This window comes from Vanellus vanellus (genome assembly GCF_965231255.1).
Source record: "Vanellus vanellus genome assembly, chromosome: 1".
NCBI classification, from domain to species: Eukaryota; Metazoa; Chordata; class Aves; order Charadriiformes; family Charadriidae; genus Vanellus; species Vanellus vanellus.
In genome coordinates, this window is record NC_138905.1 from 168,228,004 (window position 1) to 168,250,947 (window position 22,944).

Here is a 22,944-nt window from a genome sequence, read left to right on the forward strand (position 1 = left end):
TTTAACTAGTTTGTTGGATTTAAAAAAAAAAATAAAAATCATGATGATGTGTTCCATATGTTTCTTTATTTCACTCTGATTAGGACATGGAATGCCCTTACAATGTCTTAAAAATGGCTACTTTTACCACAACTGTCGTTACTGCATTACTGTCTAATATGAAGTAAGTTTTGGCTTCTCTATAAGTGAACATTTGTGTTGGATTTTTTCATTTTTCTTTTGATCTGAGATTAATTAAAACAGAAATCACTCTGCAGTATGCTAGATCAGATAAAATAACCACAGATAGATGGCATTATTATAGAACTGAAGAAAGCCTTTTTATAAAAGAATTAACTTTCTGTAGAATGTTTCAAGTACAGAGACTAGAAAGCAGAAAGTATTTTCCCTACTAGGACTTACAGTAGTCTGATATGTTAGTTATAATGTACATTAATCAGCAGTAGCAATAAATAAGAGTTGGAAATTCAGAGGGATTTCCTTCTGCAGATTGGTTGTCTACCCAGAGGCAGAAGGCACAAATAAAAGACTAAACAGTTTACATATAATTTTATTATTTGGTTTTAGTGCTTTGATTAAACCACAATAGAAGTAAGCAGGTTTTACCTAAGTACATTAATTCTGTAGTTTTAGTTGAATAGCTAATCACTTCTTGTCTTAATCTACTGGTTAATGAAGCTATGAAGTCTTAAGGAGCTGGCACATTTCACCACAAAGGTGTTTGCATTTAAGTCGCATGCAAAATGACTCCTCTGTTCCATTCCCTCCACATGAGACTACTGTGGGTTTAATTAATTCAAGTTTATTAAGCATTCTCATAACCTTGGATAAACTGCACAACAGAAATGCCACGTGATAGTGTTAAATTTAATTTAGAAGAATTTATTTTATATTTTATTTTATTTTATTTAAAATAGATTACATGATAATATTTATGTAACTTATTTACTATGAATAGAACAGGAAAAGTTTATATTGTGGCTTCACTTTCTTTTCTCATTAAATTGTACTTTCAAAGGAAATTTATTTACTATGGTTTCTGCAGAGATTTTAAGGTTTTAGAGTACAAAATTTCACTATGCCACACAGTTTGATGCTGGATCATTCAGTTAGCAAAACATTCTACTGATACCAGTACTGCTTCAAAACTAATGAAGTTGTTTCAGGTTTAATCACGTAATGAGCTGAATGTAAAATGTACTGTGTTTAATATGGAGGTAATGCTAGCAGCTCCAGACAATTAGTTTTATTTAGAAAAATGGTGTGTTTTTTATGAATTTAATAGAAAAAATAGCATGTTAATTAGGATTAGTATATGAATCTAGATAAATTCTTGGTTAGGAACATTCAAGCTTGCAGAATGTTCCTAACCCCATTAAAGAAAAAAAAAAAGTTTTCTGCAGTCATTTATTGCTACAATCCTGCATGGCACTGAGCCTCATTAACTCCCACTGACATTGGTGAGAAATGAGACTGCTTAGTTCCTCAGAGAAATTCTTAAATTTTGATACAATTTCAAGCAGCTAAACAGGAAAAAGCAGTGAGACTCTGTCTTTTACCACATGAGGTTTGTTCAATGAGAAGTGCAAAGATTTTTGTGGTCACCCCATTTGCTTCTGTATGTTGTCTCTTGAAGATCATTCTGTGTGCCCATGAACCTCCAATAGACTTTCCATTTTCTTTGGTGGGCTTCCCTTCACAAAGTTATTTTGCTTTGCAAATATTATGACTCCTGGTCATTACCACGCCTTACAAGCAGCTTTCCTGAGCAGCATACCGTACTTTGTACAGCTTGTGTACGACCACCTCTCTGGTCATGTCTGTACTTCTGGACAAAGTTTTCTTAAACATCTGAATTGTCTCCTTGACTCCATGTCCAAGGGGACACATAATCTGAGCCATGTTTCACATGACTATTGTAATTTTAATTGCAGGGGCTCTCTGGTGACTGGATGGTCAATACTTGACTTCTTAATACTTGACTTCTTAATAGTTGCCTGAAAGGTATTATAATCCTGCTAACGCGTCCTAGTTTAGAAATGAGATGGCATTGCCAGATCGGAACACTTTCCAGCTGTAGAAATATTTTCTGTGCTGCCTCTTATATACTGACCTTTCTGCACTTTCTTATGCTTTCTAATGTCTAAGAGGAATAAATCTTGCTGCAGAATACTTAATAAGATGCTGTAGTTCATCCATGCTTTGTATAAACTGACACAATTATCTGTTTAATCTGTTCTCTGGCATATTTACCCAATTCACATGCTGAAATAATTGAAAAAGACACTCCACATTTGAATTGTCTTGAACATACTTAATTTTACTATAATGAATTTCTACTATTCTTACTAATATTAAGAATGAGTGGGTGTTTTCAGAAATGTGGACTAAGTCTCCCTCAATGCTTAGAGAGTAGGAGGAGAATATATCCCCAACCTACATCTTCTTAAGATTAAATGTTGGAGTTCTCCTGCATTCCAAAACAAAACCGCTTCTAAGGGTAGTTTTTGACAAATGATCCTACAGACTTCCCACCCACGGATGCTTAACACAAAGAGGCAGCTACTGTGCAACTTCCAAAATGCAAACTTGGAAGAATGCTATGAAATAAAGCCAAAACTAAAAGCATTACCTGGATTTGAGTGTGAAAATGCCTCTGTTTGATAAAAAGATCAAGATGGTACTTGATGTAAAATCTGTACAGAGGCCATGTGTGATGTCTTCTCTGACCCATTCTCTCTGAATTTTTACATTTGAACAAGTCTTTGTGAATGAGTAAATCAGCATTCCTGCAGAACTTTAGTATTGTGTACTCTTGGGAATCTCTGCTTTGGAATCTGCCCTGTCTTTTTTAATTTACTCTTCAATTTCCATTCACAAAAGGTTTAGAAAAGGTAGAAAACATTGCTGATGAAAAATAATGTATAAATGATACAGAAAACTAAAACTATTCTATCACAGAAATAAAGAGAAAAATATAGAGATTTTATATTAAATACATTTGTTGTTTCAAATTAAGATTTTGAAAATCATCACAAATCTGTTTTTTTTTCATTCTTTACCTCTTTTCCATTCTTTTTCTTGCACTTTCATTTTTTTCTTTTTCAGTCTTTTCTTTTTGTCTTTGACTTTCATTTGTTTTTGTTTCTCTTTTTGTTTTTGTTTGTTTGTTTTTTTAGTAATCTTTGATAAGAAAGTATCAGTACAAAAGCATTAAGGGGGAGCATGAGGTTAAGACATTGAGGGGTTATGGTCTGGATGAGCTTATACTGGGATAGGAACAGTTTCAGGTTGTCTTCTAGAGAAACAATAACATTACTAAGTCTTTCTGGGACTGTATCTGATCCCTATTAGCATAGTCCCCATTTTCCCCAACAACATGTATGAGGTAAAAAAACTGTTTCTACACCCCTCTTCTACTCCTTCACTGGAAAGTAATAAAGAGAGCAGGAAAAACTTGAAAAACTGAAATGCAGTGGAATGAGTATTGATACAGTCCTTCCAACATAGTCATAATTGGATATTGTCAATCAATGAGAATGCTTTTTATTTTGAGATTGGGTAAAAAAGCTTTAGGAAAGGATAAGCTAATGTCGAAGTTTTGGTTCTTATGCAGAAGCAAATAAAGCAAGACAGAACAACAAATGGAAAACTACAAATGGAGAACTACAGATACCATAAGCACCTTAAATTATACAATTTAACAAAAGCTTAGAGCAAGCAATATATTTTCGAGAGACCCAAAACTGACATCAGATATCAAACAAATATGTTAGACTCTGCTTATTTGCTCCTAGTGTAGCAAAGACAATTAAAAAAAATCCAGTTTCCCCGTGCATTTTGTACCTGAAGTTTACAACCGTGTGAAGTGTCAAGAAACTTACCATAGGGTTTCTTATACTATGAGAATTATGCTTATACATACATGTGATTTACTTCTTGGTAATGTTGTAACAGCACAGGTTTGACTGAAGAGTTGTGAGTTAGATTCCATGTCAATGTGTTCCAATTTATTTATTTATATGGAAAAATAATAATTCTGTACAAAATTACTGCAGTCACAAGAAATAACAAATATAAATGCTGTGAAAGAAACAATTGGTTGCTTTTCTATGTAACATAAAATCTTCTTGAGGTAGTTTACCTACTAGTATTTATCTAGTAGGTGTCTTCCTTGAAATACTCCAAAAAACAGTGCACTAGGCAAATTCAAAGATGATTCTCATGAAATTAGAATATCAATGTAATGACGTTTGAGCATCTGCAATCCCCAGGAAAATAATGACCATTTGCGTAAAATGTGAGAAGGTGAATATATAGAATGCAGAATTTTTAAAGCTCTTTTAAAAAAGCAATCTTTATCTTGGACTTTCTCAGAGGATTTAGTTACATGGACTGTTTTGCTTCATTGTCCTAGCTGGATAACGGATGCCTAATTTTTCACCCCACTTAACAGATGAATCGCACACACCTGGCTGCTTAGACACTAAGACTGTAGAGCAATCTGCTGCAAAATGGAGTATTTCTGAAATACTTCACAGTGTGAAATACTTCTCAGTGTGTGTGCGTGTGCATGCGTGTGTGTATGTGTAGGTGGCATCCTGTAAACAACATAAGACACTTTAGAGGCACTTTTAGCATTTAAAAAGTTCTCTTGACTATGTGTCAGACATGGAAAATTATTTCCAAAGCAATTTCCTCTAGATGTAACCACTGTCTCCAAGAAAAGTAAAAACACTTACAGCTTACCTGAAAGTCTTTTTAACATCTGACAGGAGCAAATCACATCATAAAATATCTGAAAAATATCACCATCACACTTTTATATTCTCACTCTCTACTGAAGCTCAAAGTCTAGAGTGTATTTTGGACTTCTAGGGATAGATTTGGAGGGTCACATTTACAGTGAGTTGGAACTTAGTGAATAAATACCACACAGAAATAAAGGCTGTGATCACATGGTATTTCTATTTTTACTCTCTACTTTCAACTACAGTTCAGCTTGAGTAGACATATCTTTGTCAAAACAAAATCTCAACAGTTGTGCGCTGCATGCAATAGCAATGACAACATGGCAACTGCCTCTAGCCTTGAACTACTGAGCTAGAAAAATCTAAACTATTCTGTACTACCCTAATCAGTTGTACTGGTTTCCAACGTTATAAAATAATTAAATCCTTTATTTCCCTTCTTCTATGATCATGAGGAAAGAAGTACAGACACATGCTATGATATGGACATAATTCCATACAAAACAGTGTGTACGGCAAAGAAAACTGGAAAAAAAAAAAATGAAAAAAAGAAACAATGAAAAATTGTCACAGGACCATCACGACCTTGCCTTAGTCAAGAGTTGAGTGTCATGATCCCTGGCTGTCAGGTTGGAGCAAACACATCAAAAAACCTGCAAAAACACGTGGGTTGTGACACATGTTTATGACAGGTAACACCCTGTCATGAAATGGTGGCTGAAACAAAATGGTGCCCTCCTGTGCATGTAAGGAAGGGACTTCTTGGTCTGATATACTTCTAGGTAAACTGGAAGGGGCAGCTGGCCCTGCCAGCCAGGCACAACAGACCATATGACCAGAAGAGGGGAGTGAACTCCACATTGAATGGCACCTGTGACTGCCTGCAGGAATTCTGCCAGAAGCTGGGGGGGGGGGGGGGGGAGGGGGGCAGGACACATGACCTCCCAGTCTTGAGTAAAAGTTGTGGATATAATACTTGTGTGTCTACATGTGCCTGTATGAATGCAGAGCTTTTCCTGACACTGCCCATGCTTTCTTTCTGCCACTTCATAAACTGAACTGACGTCCTGCTTTAAGGTAAAGCAGAACTAATTTTCTTTTCAGTAATTTTACTTTTTAGCTAAGTCTCCTCTAACTAACTGAACTCTCTGAAATTAATGGCGTATTTTTAAGACTGCAGTCTGCTCCCAGAGTGATAAGACCTGATTATTTAGAATTTATGCCAAGGAATGGTATGCAGAGAGACTCTTACTTACACTTATTGCTATAACACCCAAGGCCAGCTCACTTTGTTATTTGCCCCGTTGGAGGGTTGGAAGCAGAAAAGCGTAGAGGGGTCGCACCTGCGGGGAGGAGCGGACAGGACAGGTGACCCAAAACTGACCAACAGGGTATTCCATCCCATCTGCCTCATGCTCAGTATAAAAGCTGAGGGATCAAAGGGTCTTCACGCTTTCTTCAGTGGCTGACGTTAGAGGAGGACTCTGTCTGTTTGTCTGCCTTTGATCCTGGTCTGTGCATTCCGGAATCCAGATCCGGAATCCAGTTCCTGTCCATCCCAGAGTCCAGTCTGGGACTTTCCCAGTGCCTGCCAGCAATGTGATTGTCATCCTGGGAGCTTGATATGGTTTTGTATATATTGCATATATTTCATTATTTTATTTTTTATTATTATTTTATTCATTTATTAATATTTTCATTAAAGTAGTTTCGTTTTTTTCTAAACCCATAAGTCTCTTTCTTTCTCTCCCTCCTCTCCTTGGACAGAGAGGCAGGAGGAGCACCTGTTGTTCATCTCAGTGGCCAGTCTGGCCCAAACCACGACAGCTTAGCAGTGTCACATCATCTGCTGTTTCTTTTCCCCTGCAATCATGGACTCCAATATTATGGGAAAGATGCTACTATTGAAACCTTATGAGCAGAATCACTGAGTCAGTCATAATCCATTAAAAAAATGTAGTTGTAGATGTTTGGGAAAATGCCTAAAGTGCTGCGGAAATACTTTTATGTGCAAAAAAAACAGCTGTTATAAAAGAAAGAAGGATAAATTTCTCTGATTTAGAAATCTTGTCCGTGGAAACTTTTGACAAATACATCTGCTAATTCTGATGTTATGGCCATTACTTGAAAAATCTTTTACACCGTATTTCAAAATGTGAATGACCAAAATTTTTCTTTAAATTTGGCATCCACCCCAAGAATCCTTTTTGGGGTTTTGTTTCATTAAGTCAGTGGACAAAGATGTGTACTTTCAGGGAGTGAGCCTTCTCATCCTAAGGTAGAGATCTTTATCTTGCCACATTATTCAAACCGCAAGTTATCTGTTGTCATCTGTTGTATATGAGGGCAAATTTGAGTAACTTTTTCAGTTGAGGTTTACACCTTTTATACACATAGAGAATCTTCCCTTTGCCTATATTTGGCATAATTTCAGAATCCTTGATGGAACCTCTGGCTGCTGCTTCAGAAAAGCACTGATCCTCTCCATGTTCTGTCTCGTATCTTCCATATCTGGGTGGATGTTAAATCTACACTGTCCACTAGATGCCTATGTTTAGGCAGTTGAAATCTACCTATAAGAAGCAAAAATAATTCCGAAGGTGGGACTGAGTTTGTAACTGTAGCTGTCTACATTGTAGCTATATTCATGTGGACTAAGAGTCTGAGAATTCATCTTACTCAGTAAAACTCTGATGAATATAATCTATAGAGTTATTTAATTCACAAAAGACTCCATTTGTTGCACTGATTACCTCTCTGTTGACTAAAAAGTGACCTTCGATGACTATGTTGTTGTGGACACATGTATTTCGCACCTAAATTTAAGATGACCTGAATCTTAAAGTTTGATGACATAAATCCATTTTTCTCATTTAACTTCTCCCAAATTCACTCATTGGGGTATCTCAAGGAGGGGTTGAGTTTACTCATAACTTTCGCTGTATGCTGTTTCTGATGGGAGACATTCCAAAGCATAACTGCAGTCCCTGGGAACGTCTGCATAACTATTGCCCTCTTCCATTTCAGTTTTGTGTTCAGATTCAGGTCTTGGACATATAAAGCTTCCTGAAAGTGTTTACTGCCTCGAACTATAGAAGGAAAGTACGACAACTATATTTCTGATTTAGGCACCGTTTTGGTGTCTAAACTTAAGTGGGGAGAATTTAAGCCTCAGTTTTCAAAATAGCATAAACCTTCTTAAACTGCTGTACAATCCCTTGTATTTAATTTAGTGAAGGCGTGTTGTGTCAGGCAAGCATAATGTCATGTAATGTTTTATTGGAGTTTAAGTAAATTCTAAAGTGATCTATCTAATGTCTGTATTTGTAGCTTATATCTAAGTGGTTTTGTTAACTTTTAATCATTTGATCAACCTAGTTAATCTACCCATCTAATCCAGACAGTATACTGAAAATCATCCTGATTACAGGTGGACAACCAGAATACATGTGTGCACCATCTATTCTGCACAATTCCTCCCCCTGCCATGACTGTAATCTCACAGTGGTACCATGTCTCATTATCTTCGATCACATCTGTTGACACTTACATTCCAAAAATAAAAAATACTTCAACACTGGAGGAAAAGGAGGCGTAGATTATGGATATTACAGCAGGTGCTGGGAAGCCCACTGAGAGAAAACAGTGTCAAACCTATACAACATGAACACACAGCTTGCTGTTGCTTTGAGTAAAGGCAATTTTATGGCAAAGCAAGGACACAGGGGAACACATTCAAGAACAAATAAGTAAAAGGGAAACAAAACACAAAGTAACACAGGCAACCCAAAAAATAGGAAAATGGCCAAATGTACATTTTTACCATCTGGCCAAGAGCAAGGTGCCTGACGCCTTTACACATGGGATATTGGCAAAATGAAGAATGCACATGGTATTTCATGCAGTAAGTACAAAATACAGTTTCATTGTTCAGGGCTTTAACATCACAGTAAAAAGAAAAAGATAAATGATTCTTATTCCTACCTGCAATCAGTCAGATAGAGGCTGAATGTTTTAGTTGGGAAATTTTCCGAGCTTCTTGAAATACACGAATATGTTGGTGTTGTTCGTTTTGTTTCTTTATAGACAGCAGGCTGATGAAAAGTACATTGAAAATACAGAAAAAAAACCCCACAACTTCTAGTACATGACAGCCTAAATTATGTGATCAGTTGTTTGCAATTAGAGGGACAACTCAACTGATTGATTCAAATATATATATGAAAATATAATTTATTTTGTATGCCAGTAGAATTTAAATGTTAAAAATACATAAAATATAAAATACGGTGTGGTTATAATGTTGTAGCAAATTATTATAATGTTATGCTTGTCCAAAAGTAAAGTGTAAAGGAAAGTAACACCAGGAAAAAAGGGCTGTGATTGAAGAACTGGGCTCCGATTAACAGGATCGGATACAAATTTTAAATCTCTGAGATTTATTGTGTGCCTTTGAAAAAAAAAAAATTGCTTCTAGGGCATCTGTTTTTAAGATCCTTGTTTTGCCAATGTCCAGAATAACAAGCACACTGCCCAGAGCAGAAACATAGACTAGGTGGGACTGAGCTCATTTTAATTTTAAATCTCTACAATCTGGGTTACTACATGTAGCATTTTACAATGAGATGGATAGACTTCATTAACTGTATTGACTACAGCCCCCTTCACTGTGATCTTCATTCAGTTATATGGAATATCAAGTGACACCTGAGAAGTCCAGATATCATGCCTGGCCTTGACCTGATGTTCCAGAAGGATACAGACCACTGTAGGCCCTGTGTGATATCTACCAACTCTGTAAAGATGATTTACATAATTTGGAATCTCAAATTTCACTTTCTGGTTTTAGCAGAACTCATACAGTAGCTACCAAATTGGGCAGTGAAAGTGAAATACACCACATCTGAATGCTCCAACAAAATTTTTGTGGATAGTTGTTGTGATCTGTTAGGTCTTGTTGTGCTTAGACACAAACACTTCTGTTTTTGCAGGAGTTTAGGTATGAAGCTTATATATGCTTCGTGACTGAGGTGATATGTGGCAGCTGAGTAGACTGTTTAGAGTGTTAATTTGGATCATTCGTGTGCTGGGACCATTACACTTAAATCTTTTGCAGTTTTATAAAGCCATTTTGTTTTATAAACCCATTTTATACACATATTAGAAAGGATGCTGGACATAAAAATGTGAGAAAGTTGTGTTATATTGCAAACATAAAATGTGTGAGGGGATGCTATCTGAGCTATCAGGTGACAGAGATGCAGAAAGAGGTCAATAGGTTATGCTGCATTTGGGAAGGTTAATAGGAGATTGGCAGGATACTACCAGCAGCTCTGAAAGTGCAAGAGCTCAGGCCTTGAAGCACAGACAAAATAGGAATATCAAAAGCAAAGCTTGAAGAGGGGAAGGACAGTGATTCACAGAACCAGGGACCCAGGAAGCTCATGCCCCATAGCAACAACACAGCAGCTCTGCTCACACCTGGAAAATTCAGATGAACAGACATGGACTTGCGCAAATACCTTCTGTTCAGCATATCAAGACCAGCAGGAAGAAGCAGCAGAGTTAGTAGTGGGGTCCCTCCTTTGTAAGTGATTGAGGCACCCATTTGTCAACCTAACCCTGAGTCTCAGGAACTTGGCTAATTGCCTGGACATGAGGTCTGGGATGTCACGGAGATACTGCCTAGACTCATCAAGCTCACAGAATTCTACCTCTGACTCCTTTTCTACATTAGCACAAATGATACTATGCAATGTGACCCGGGAAAAAAAAAGTCAAGCAGGACTACAGGTTCCTGGGTGCTAAAATAAAAGCACGAGGTACTCAGGTTGTTCTTCAGGTTGTTGCTTCATCCTGCCAGTCAAATGGAAGAGTGTAGAGAGAAATGGATGTATTGGGCAGTTCAACCCTTGGCTGCGTGGCTGGTATCATCAGCCAAGTTTCAGCTGGAATGATCATGAGACACCGTATGAAGACTGTGGGCTACTGGGAAGATATGAGATCCACTAATCAAAAAGCGGCAAAAGACATCTTTGCCTAAAGGTTGGTTAACTTAGTAAAGTGATTTTTAAACTAGGCTTCTTGAGGAATTGTGTCCAAAGCAAAGATCCAGATGAAAATGTAAAACTGCATGATGAACAGGTTGGAGAAATGGGCTGAAAAAAAAAAAAAAACAAAACAAAACATGCAGTTCGACAAGAAGAAGTGTGAAGTCTGCACCTGGAGAAGAGTAATTCCATGCACCATTATACGTTGGGGGTTGCCAGCTAGAAAGCAGCTTGGCAGAAAAGAACCTGGGGATCCTGGAGGACATCAAATTGAACATGAGCCAGCAATGTGAACGTGTGGCAAAGAAGGGTAATGGTATCCTGGGCTGCATTATGAGCCACAGCAGGTCCAGGGTGATAGTTCTTCCCCTCTACTCAGCATCGGTGAGGCTACAGCTGGGGTGCTGTGTCCAGTTCTGAGTACCCTACTAAAATTGGTGGGATATTTCTTAGGACTGGAGGATAGCAGTGGATGGTTACAAGCTACTCAGGAAAAAAAAAAGACAGAAGAGGAGTAAGGTTTGTGCTCTCTAGAAAAAAGTAGTTCAGAGTGCATGGAGGTTAGCTACAGAGAAAAGGACAGGTCTGTAGAATGTTTTTGGGTAGAAATTAGAGGTATCACTTTGTGCGACCCTATAGTCTGTGTCTGCTACAGATCCCCTGATCAGGGAAAATAGGTGGACAACTCAAAGGAGCCTCAGGTCTGCAGGCCTTGGTTCTCATGGGAGACTTCAACTGCCTTGATACTTCCTGGGAAATCAACACAACAATGTACAGGCAAATCTAGCACATTTCTGGATTGTGTCAGTGAAAACTTCATAATGCTGTTACTGGGCATGCCAGTTATTAGGATTGGTGTTCCTCTGAATCTACTGCTTACAAATAACAAAGTCTGGCCAGATGTGACCCTAGATGGCAGCCTAGACTGTAGCAATCAGAGATTATAAGATCATAGAATTTAATATCCTAAGGCATATGATAAAGACAAATAGCAAAATAAAAAAACATGACCTTCAGAAGAGAAGATTTTAACTTGCTCAGGGAACTGTGAGGAGGGGTCCCAAGGGGAATCAGCCTTGGAGGGCAAAGGAATTTAGGATTGTTGAAGATATTGAAAAAGGATCTTCTCAAAGCACAGAAGTGGTCCACAGAACGTCAACAAAACAACTTGGTTAAAGAGTGAGCTCAAAGAAAAGAGCGTATGAGAGGTAGTAAAGGAGACAATTTCCAAAAGCAGAATATAGAAATATTGTTCTCATGTGCATAGTGTTAGGTTATGGAATTAAAGGCTTATCTTGGAAAATACAAAGGGGCATAGAGGAACAATGACAGATGGAGGAACTCCAGTAACCTGATCAGAGAAAATGAAGAAAATTGTCATGGCTTCTTCCTGGGCTGTCACAGGCGGATCCATCCCATGGGTCAGGGGTGACACCCTTCACCATGAGTTAGTGGGAGAGGGTATCTAAATCACTGTACAGGCTGAAGAGGATTAGTGACTCTAGAGATACAAGACTTATTATAGGACCATAGAATCATAGAGTCACTCAAGTTGGAAGGGACCCATAAGGATCATCAAGTCCAACTCCCTGCTCCTCACAGGACTACCTAAAACTAAATCATATGACTAAGAGCATTGTCCAGACACAGGATGCAGGGGAAGTGCATCTTAGACATGTACAAAACTTGCTTTGTACACATTGGTGTCTTTTAGCATGAAAACAAAGATGGAGAAAGGAAGAGGTAAAGGTGCCTTTGGGGAGGAACAAACATGGGAAAATAGAGGGCTAGAGGAATTAAGGAGATGGTCACATGTAAACCGACTGCTGCTAAGTATGCTTGTCTGGTCATACTCTATACCTGATAACCAGAATCTGTCCAGCTCCATTTATGCGTGAATATTTTCCTGAGCAGAAGGACTCTCTCTTCTGTGTGCATACGTGTATGTGGACGTCTAAGTTCCAGCAGCTTGAGCAGGGATCACAGGTCACAGGGGCCTGTGTGTCTGGGGTGCCAGCAACTGGAGAGACCTGTATATTGTGTGCATACATATTCCACTGTGTAAGCACTAGTTGACATCATGATGGACTAATTGAAGAGTAGGATTAGTGGCTTGGTAGCAAATTATTGAGCCACGAATCTGTCCGGATACTGGAGACATCAGAGCTAGTTGAACACTGACTACTGAATGAACCAGGGGAGTTCAAGCCAAGTACTGGAGACACTGCGAGATCTGCGGATTAGCTACTGGTAAATCATGTCTGGATCAGCTACCACCCCTTGCATGTTTTCCTCCCACTAGATATAAGGCAACTGGAACCAGGGGATAAGTACTGTGCACATGTACAGAAAACTCAAAAAGGAAAATCCAGGAAACTACAGAACAGCCAGTCTCACTTCAGTGGCTGGAAGAGATCTTCACAGAAGCTATTAACAGGCACATGAAGGAGTCTGGGAAAAGGCAATAAGGATTTACTAGGGGGAAACTGTGCTTGACCAACCTGATTGCTTTGTATGATGAAACAACTTGCTAAGCAGATGAAGGGAAGTATAAGGAGCTTTTGACATGGTCTTCCAATGACATCTTTGTTGTAAGATGGATTGGAGAGCAGGACCATAATTTGTTTGGAAAACTGGTTAAATAGACAAGTTCAGAGGATGGTGATGGCAGTAATCAAGACTGGAGTTCCTCCAGAGCTGATACTGGGTTCCATATTATTCAATATCTTTATACATGATCTGCCTGACAGCACTGAATGCACTGTTCTCTCATTTGCAAGTAACAGCAACCTGAGGGGAGAGGTAGATAGGGTAGAAGGAAAAAAATGGAAGACTGGGCCAACAAAACCTCCATGAGGTTCAACAAAAGGAATGCAAAAAGTCCTGCACTGAGGACAGACTAAACCCCAGCAGCAGTACGTGCTGAGGTAGACCTGATTGGGTGTAGCAATGTTGAAAAGTGTAGCAGTGAAGCAACTCATGCCCTGGGCTGCACCAGCACTTCAAGTCATGTGAGTATTCCACTCTGCTCGGTGCTTGTTGTGCCACACCTTGAACACTATGTCCAGTTTTGTTCCCCCTAGTTCATGAGTGACATTGAAAAAAATTGACAGTGTTCCAAGAAGAGCTACTGAAGAGTATTTAACATATAAAGAAAGTTTGAAGAAACTGGATTTGTTCAATATAGAAAGGAGAAAGCTCATGGGAGGTCTAATCATAGATCTAAAATATCGTTAAGAGGAGAAGGAGCTACGCTCTTCATAAGGTGCACAGTGACAGGACAAGAAGCAACAGAGAAGTCATTTCAGGGGAAATGTCTGAAGTGACTAGATCCATATATATATGCCTGAAGTGACTGAATCTATATATGTTGAAAAAACAAAACAAAACAAAACAAAACAAAAAAAAACAACCAACCAAAACTTGGTAACAATTAAGTGTTGGGAGAGAATGCCTGGAGAAGTAGGGGAATATTCCTCACTGGAATTATCTAAGACTTGGCATGATGGGCTCATGGATAACCTCACCAAAGTCCCTGTTTTGAAAGAAGGCTATGTCAGTTGATCTGCAGAGGTCCCTTTCAAATCTGACTTTTGTGTAGTTCTATAATTTCTGTGCTTCTGTTGAAGCAACAACCTAAATCATTGGTACTGAAATAAGCCATCCAACTCTTCCCTCTCACATCTCTAAATCTGGCATTAACAGACCCTCACAAACATTCTGTATCATGCATTATCAATCTAATACTGAGATGCTTCCTTTTCCTCCTCATTCTATAAAATATCAACTCCTGAAATTGTTAAATTTTAAGACAATTTTTTTTAGCCTATAAAAAGTCTCAAGTCCTTCTTCTTTGCAGAATTTTATCAAACGTATATTACATTTCATATTGTAGATGTTCCTCATTGTGATTATCATTGTACACCACCAGCAGGGATAAAACCTAGGGCATCTAGTGTTGAAAGTATGATTATTTTTACTTAAAATTTCATCACTTAAATTGTAGCAGCATCTTCAAATTATTTTCTCTAGATGCTCAGATCCTCTGTGGGCCAGTTTCTAGCTGAAGATGTTTTGTCACACTCGCTGAGCAGCATATCATGCTTGAACTTTACTAAAATATGCATTGCTTATTCTATTTTATTTTTCTCTAAAACAGTCGTTCCAGTCAGTGTATACAGAGTTAAATACCAATTTTAAGGAGGGAGGGTTTAATTTTTTTATTATTATTATTTTATTTTGTTTTCCAGAGAGAGTTCACATTCCAAAGTCCACATTTCAGATTTCATGTAAACTGATTTTATACTATACTCGTGGGTATCAATGTGTTTCATCCATATCTACAACATTAGTTTCACAGCAACTGATGTAACTCAGAGGGCAAATTGTATAAGAATACTAAACAGATTAAAATGAAAAACAAAACTAAAGACATAAATGAAATAAACAGTACTATGAGGTACTGTAAAGGTTTTATTGTCTTTTGTGGATATGTTAATGTTACTATGGGAACTTCAGCTTTTGTATTTGACATGATTCAACTGTAACAAGTGCTGACTGAAGAATGAAAAGAACAACAACAAAAAAGAAATTGTGATATTTTTTCTTAAAAGGTGAAAATTCATTGTCATTTTACATCATCCAACAGATTATATGGAAAACAATGTGGAGAAACTAGAGAAAGAATGAGAAATTCTGTGTCTTTATGTCATGTGGGATTCATTGTGAAAGAAAGCAAGTCATAGGCTTTATGTGGACTTAATTTCAGTAGTTAAAAGATTTTAAATCATCTGGTGGGTGTATTTTTAGTAAGGCTCAATTAATCATATAAAAGAAAGTCTGCAGAATCTTCATTTAAGGCTAGAAAATATTTGTCCTTTTTTGCAAATAGCTCGCTTTCTCTCAGCTTAAATGGATGTCAGGCCAAAATTTTGAATACTACCTTGCAGCAGCAGAACATATCAAGATATTATTTGCTTATGTTCTAACAACTTAGATTTTCCGTAACCCAACTCCTGGATATTTTGTCTATGTAAAGACTCATTTATATTTACAGCAATATACATTATATCTAAGAATCCCTGAAGGTGGGATCTAAGTCACATACCACCCAAGCTGCACTTAGTGTGCCACACAGTAACAACTCTCCACTCTTACTCCCCTTAAGGACAGCCCTTTCTCTCCAGTCTCTGCAGTGACAGGAACCCAATATCTCTGCCTACCATGGGTAGACTTGACACTGATTCTGATAAGATTTGGCAGACTGGCTGCAGTAGCTGCTAGAAGAGAAGGCTATTTACTCAACAGTAGATGCCTACTGCATCTGCACAAGATCACAGCAGCAGAAAACCGGTGTTCTGACCCAGGTAAGATGAATAAGTTTGTTGCTTGAACAGCTTTCCTGAGAGAAAGATTAGGTGAAAAATTCCGAGGGCCACCAGAAAGACCACTGTGTTGATATCTAAATGGGATTGATGAGATTTTATGTGAGAATTTTGATTTGCCTGTGTAAATGTAGATACAAAACTGCTTCTTTCAACTCTGTGCTTGAGTTCTGACTTGTGTCACCAAATCTCATGTTTTCACTACCCACAGATTTACCTTAGTAGTTATTATTCCTCATCTCTTCCTTTTATGAACGAAATGAACAGTGGAAGCACAGAAGTATATATGTGGAGACAGGACATCAGAATCTCTGTACCGCTGCAATGAAATTTGCGCAATGCTGACATCCAGGTGAATCTTCATTTAAATTTAACTGATCTTGACTTGATCTAATGTTTACTTCCAGTAAGTTGTGATAGATTGCAAAAATGAAGAAACTCAAGAGAGGCAAACTGACAAAACACTTCAGCAAATGAGTAATTTCATTTTCTTAGTACTGTACCCAACACTTCCCAGATAGATGGAGATCTCAACATATTTGAAATGTACAAGACAGTCAGAATCTGTCTGTAACAGTGTCAAACAATTAAATTGTACTTTATTACATATAGAGTACATATAGAGTGGTTTCAAAGTAATACTTCAGTAATTCCCTCCTGGAAAATTACTATTTTTGAGGCTGACTTCTCTAGAGCTACTGCCAGTGCCATCTGCTGTGGCCATATCAGAGGATGAAACACACTAACGTCACTGTTTCTTTTGACATTTCTCAGGAGACCAAGATTCTGTTCTCACTCAGACTTCACAGCCCAGATCCCTTTAGATTTTATCTAGTATCTGACCCTTTCATGTCGGTAGCATAGTTTTCTGCATCACTGGGCTGACATACATCCTGTAATGAGTTGACTATGATTCTAAGCTTGGTTAAACAATAGAAACCACCCAAACCTTTAGTTAGCAATTGCTGCTGTAGAGTTACATACTGTACTTACTGCCAGAAACAGAGAGACAATTTTCTGACTGATTTAAAAAGATATGAGAGAAAAATCTGAAGGCCTGTCACATCTGCACATTTTCTTCCTTAATTGTTCACGTACAGTTTAACATCTACATGAATCTTCCAGTGCCTCAGTGAGCAGAGCTAGGGTAAATTGTTTAATTTGCTTTCTTTTTAAGTAGAATAGCACACTTGAGATTTTTGTGAAAGAAAATAGTTCCTCCTGCAGTTTATGTGAGACTTCTTATCTTAGCAAACTAAATATATTCTCTAAATATTTTCTTCTTTCATACTATAAAACTGCTGCCTGTGGGACTGTCCCTTTGTGCAAAATTGGATTTCATGTTTGCTGCTGTAGGAATCTCGCTGATAAGGTAGTGGTTCTGTGCTATGTTTATGCTATACAGCTGCCTTTTCATGCTATTTACATAAATTTAGGATTCCAAACTCAAATCGGTAGAAAAGCACCCTTTCCTGTCAAAATGTCTATTCTGGGCCAAGTCTCACAGACTTCAACACCTTATCACTCTCTGACCTCACAGAGAATGCTAAGGAGTTTCTCATGTACAGGCAATTGGGAAGTAGAAATGGAATTTTCCTCAAGGAGTGTCTAGGAGGAGACACTAGTAGCTGAAACATTGATTTTGAAAATGTTTTATACATGAAAATAGAGAATGTCAATATTTTTTTTTGCAAATATCCTCTAAAAATGATTAATACATTTCACAGGATTACACCTACGGGATTACATTAAATTCTCTAATTAATTCCAAAGACAAAATAATGTTTTAAATTTAATTTGTTCCTTGAGATCCGTTTTTTTCTTTTTTTTTTTTTTTCATGCAATAGATGGTTTCTCTATTTCTTTGTCAAGATTGTTTCAGCCCATTCATAAACCTCATACAGCAATGTTGTACAGTAGGTATACAGCATCTGCTGATACCAGTCCCCATTTGGGTCTTTACAATAATCAAGTCTTTGCTACAATGTGTCACTGGTATGTCCCTTATGGTGGGTTTCAAATGGATATGTCAAGGTAGGGTTGCATAAAGACATGGATTTTATATAGGCATTATATCACCTGGACACTACCCTGCATTTAAAGAATCTCCGTGGACCCAATTAAGTCAACTTTATGAGATGCAACGGGAAAACCTAAGGCAGAAATATTTGATAGATAGTCAGCATGAGTATCGGTACGTCTTGACTACAGAAGTAATCCTATCAAACTCAACAGTTGTAACATGTCTGTCCATGTACAGGGCTGATGCTCTTAACAAGAAGCTACTAGGAAAGTATCCCTTATGCTTTGTCATATTCAAAAACAATAATCTGTATCTTCTTATCCGAGATAGTTGAGATAAATAATAACAAGAGAAACTGCAGTTCGAATAGAACTGTGACATTCTAATTATAGATAATCATAAAGCAAGGAGCCAGACAGCTAGCTACATAATGAACTTTCACTAGCTCTAATATCACTTGTCACTTTTTCTTCTTTTTCCCCCAGTGCAAGAACATGCTTTCATATAAATCCAAAACACTGTAGGCATTCTGAGAGAGGAGGAATGAACTGCATCTCCTTGCTTTACAGACCGTACTTAGACTATGTATTTGAAGTTCTCTAATGAAGGTAGTTAATAAGGTCAATAAGAAAAGAGAGAATAACAGTCTTTTCCAGTGAATCATTCAGAGACAGAGGCTAATAAAGGTGCTCTAAATTTCTCTCTGGGAAAGCTTGTTTTTCTCCATTGGATAGGTAAGAAAGTAAGGAGTGCCCTCTAGAAGGCACCCAGTGTCAATGCCGCTGACTAGAGTTAGGCATTGTGACTGTGGCCCAAACATTCATTTTAAAAATCACACTGTTCCTCATGGGATAAAGATGATTCTAATGGAAAATAAAATCATACATTCCATACAAGTATTCTGATTGGAATAGGGCTAAGTAGATTGTGGTTATGTACAGCAAGCATTTAAACTTACTGCAACCTGACAGACCAAAAGAGAAGTTGTTGCAGTTTCAATATAAATATATCTAAAAGTGGGCAGGGGGGAAGAGGCAGGAGTGATTTTCTTCAGGATATAAAGAATGATAGGAATAAAAATATGCGAAAAGAAAAGACAGTAGGCAATAAAGACCGGAGCCCATTGAAAGAACTGACTGTGCTACCAAAATATCAACAAACTAAAAGGAAAAACTTCAGATATTATAATACCATATAAAAAAAATGTTGTCTTTGTTTTGAAGTAAAGAAAATGACAAGTTGGTGTTACATGGATGTGTAGATAGCCCATGTAGGTTTGGTTCTAATCCTTCTTTCATCTAACCTGTGTGACTGAAAATAAATGATGCAAAAGAGCTGTAGTCTGCTATTACAAAAAGGAAGTGTCTTTTGATGTTGTTTTTGTTGAAGGTTTTAGTCTAAAGGTTTCTGTAGGAATAATGCATGTGTAAGTAAGTCATCTAATCATTTTAGTGTTCATGACAGAAACTTGTCATATAAATAGCATTTTCAGTGCTTTGAAAACACTTAGCTATCACCATGTAACAATTGTTTAGTACTCCAAAAATAGCATGTGCACATTTCTACAATTTCATAGTTGGGACAAACAGTTTATGTTTATTGTCTTAGGAAATCCTAAATTAACTCCAGATTAATTTCTCACTTTTCTCATTTTGATGGGAACTCTAATGTTAGCCTCAATTGCTGTAGTTAAGAAGCGGCGATACAATCTGAAGAAATGGTTCCAATATTCAGAAGGCAATTAATGGTTCATGTCAATAATTTTCATGGTTTTCATATTTTTTGATGATCTACTGAATGACTTCCAAGTATAAAACATCAAGGACCAATAATAAAATTGTCTAGTTTTTAAACTACTGACTTTTGATTAAAAAAAAATAAGTATGACCTATCAAATAGTTTAATCCTTCCCAAATATTTTCCTCCTTTCATTTGCCCTAACAAAAAAAGAAATATAAGAGACAAACAATTTAGAATTAGTGACATATAATATCAATAAGTAGTAACTTATCGTTCAAGTCCTTCTCTCCATTATGTCAATAGAGCCCTCTTTAATGGCATTAAAATGGTGAAGGTGAAGGCATAAAAGGAATGAAGGTGAATGGTGAAGTGATGAAGGAAGGGTAGATTTACTCACTGTCATCTACCATGATCTAGGGTCCAAACTACTGCAGAACACTGTTTAGAGTTACTGAATATGTTCATCCCTTCCAGAGGTTTTGTTAAAATCATATAACAAAATCATAGTTTTGCTGACTCTTTGTAAATTCATTTATATTATAGAAAGCCCAGACAAATAAGTTCCAGAGGTAGGATTAATCAGATTAAAAGTGGACATCTTTAATATATATGTGTGTATGTCACTCTATGTTCTCTTTGTTGCCAATGGAAAGATTATATCTGCAATTTTTTCAGCATAAAATAAATATTTTTCTAACAACAAATCAGAAAAATTACAAATGAAGTATACTTATTTTTCTGCAATGACTAGAGAGGAAGTCAAAGGTGGTTAGCTCAGATATAAAATTAGTGTAGATGGATAAAGCAAGATGGCGTCCCACTCTACCTTCAACATGTGTGAATCCAGATCTGCTTCTGTATTACTCTGACTACATATGTGCATGTCTTAATTTTGTTATGTCACAATTGCTGACAAAATTTCATAGTTCGAACTGCCTACCTGGCTTACATTAGAATTATTTTTTTTTAGTTGCTTTTAAAAGTTTCTACTAAAATCTTCCACATCACCTATAAATTAAAATCCTTTGTGTCTTCCTCTCTCATTTTTTTCAACCCTAAATGTTTTTTTGTTTGTTTGGGGGTTTTTTTGTTTTGTTTTGTTTTTTTTTTTCAGAAAAAGTGAGACATTTTGGACAGACTTTGTCTTTCAATTATGGTGATGTACAAAGTTAAATATTCTAATGAATCCAGACTCTTATTTTTTTGACTTCAGAACATACAAGTTGCTGTGGGCACTTGCATTTCAGTAATAAAAAGTTAGCTCCACTGAAGACAGGGACAGAGAAAAGCACATGGAAAAAAGGGAACTGGCACACGGTTTTCATTTTGGACTTAGCAGGGTACTGCTTAAAGTGTTTTAAATTTTCTTTGCTACAAAACAGTAAAAAAACCATAAACCACAGCAACTTAAAACAAAACAAACAAAAAAAAACCAAACAAACAAAACAACACAAAAAGCCAAAAACTCATGGTGGCTTTCTTCTAGAAATAAAGCGCAGATGAGAATAGACTTTGCTGTCACTGTACATACTTAACACAGTATGACTTCTGAATTTTTTGTTAAAGACAAGAAGTCATTAACCATATTAATATTCAATGCTGCTGTATCACAGGGCAGATGTTTATATGCATGCGTCATTACATTGTGAACAATGTGACAAATGCAATTGCCTTTCATAATGTGTAAATGCTTGCTATGCAGAAATCTAAATATAGAGTGTTTCCTAAAATTTTACAAGAACAGTCTGCTTCATAGGTGGTAACATTTATTAACTTAATTTCCCTACATTCCATCACTGTTCCATTTTCTACACACAGCTACATCTATTTCACTAAATTCAGCCTAGGGTTCTATTATTTTCTGTTGAGAATTAATTTACTGGAAAAGTAAATGTCTAGGTCTTAAAATTATTATTACATCTTTGCTTAATCAAAAGTGAAAAAGTTTTGTTTTGTATTATATTTTTCCTTTGTTAGATCAAGTTAATATTTTTCTTAGCAAGTGTAAATAAGTAACTACAATTATTTTCACTGTAACACAGACTTATAAAACGTCAGGTGAATGCTTATAGCCTAGAAGTTTCTTTTTTCCCCTTTGACTAGAAAGGATTCAAGAACAACTATATATAAAGTAGATGTGTAGATGCATGTAAATGTGAATGTGCAATCTCCTGCTTTTAAGTCTCACCCTACTACTAGGCATGTGGAAGAGTCAAGGAAAAAAATAAATATGAAAATATAAAATATATAATGGAATACATAGAAAGCCTACTGTCCCTCCCCTTTCATCTGAGATGAAGAATGAGCTCAAAGACACTGATGAAATTAATGTTCAGTTATGCTCTGAGAACACACAGAAGACAGAAGTAAAGATGTATATCCTCACAGGTAAGATTTACCTTTACAATAAAAGCTTCAGCCTATCACACTCAATCAAAATGGAAACTCCCTTGCAAAGCAAGAGTTAGGTACTACTCTGCCAAATCAACACAGCACGAACAGTACTTCACGTACAGCAATGCTGCTTATTTTCCTGCAGAATCTCAAAAACACAAAGCCCTCTCTGCAGGGAACTGTATTTCAGTTTTCTGCGAGCTGACAAGGTGTATCCAGACAAGATACTCTCTTGTAAGTAATGTGGGAAATTGATGAATATGTGAATACAGAAGGAGTAACGTGCTGATTTGCACATGCTCAGCTAAGATAGAAAAATACCTACTACATGAACAATACTTACTATCTGAACAATATTTGACTTATACATGAGGCTTGGTGCATTTCTGAATTAGAGCGGATTACAAATATACATTTTGTAAGGTTGATCAGTACATTTCTACAGTACAAAGGCTCTTGAATTTTTGAACAATACTTCCCTCTGGTAAAAATACAACTACTGAGGATGGTAATTAGGACAAGGATCTACAACACAAGGCAGAACACTAAGTAGAGAAATGGATTTCAATTCCAGAGACAAAATGAAGTTAAAATATGTACAC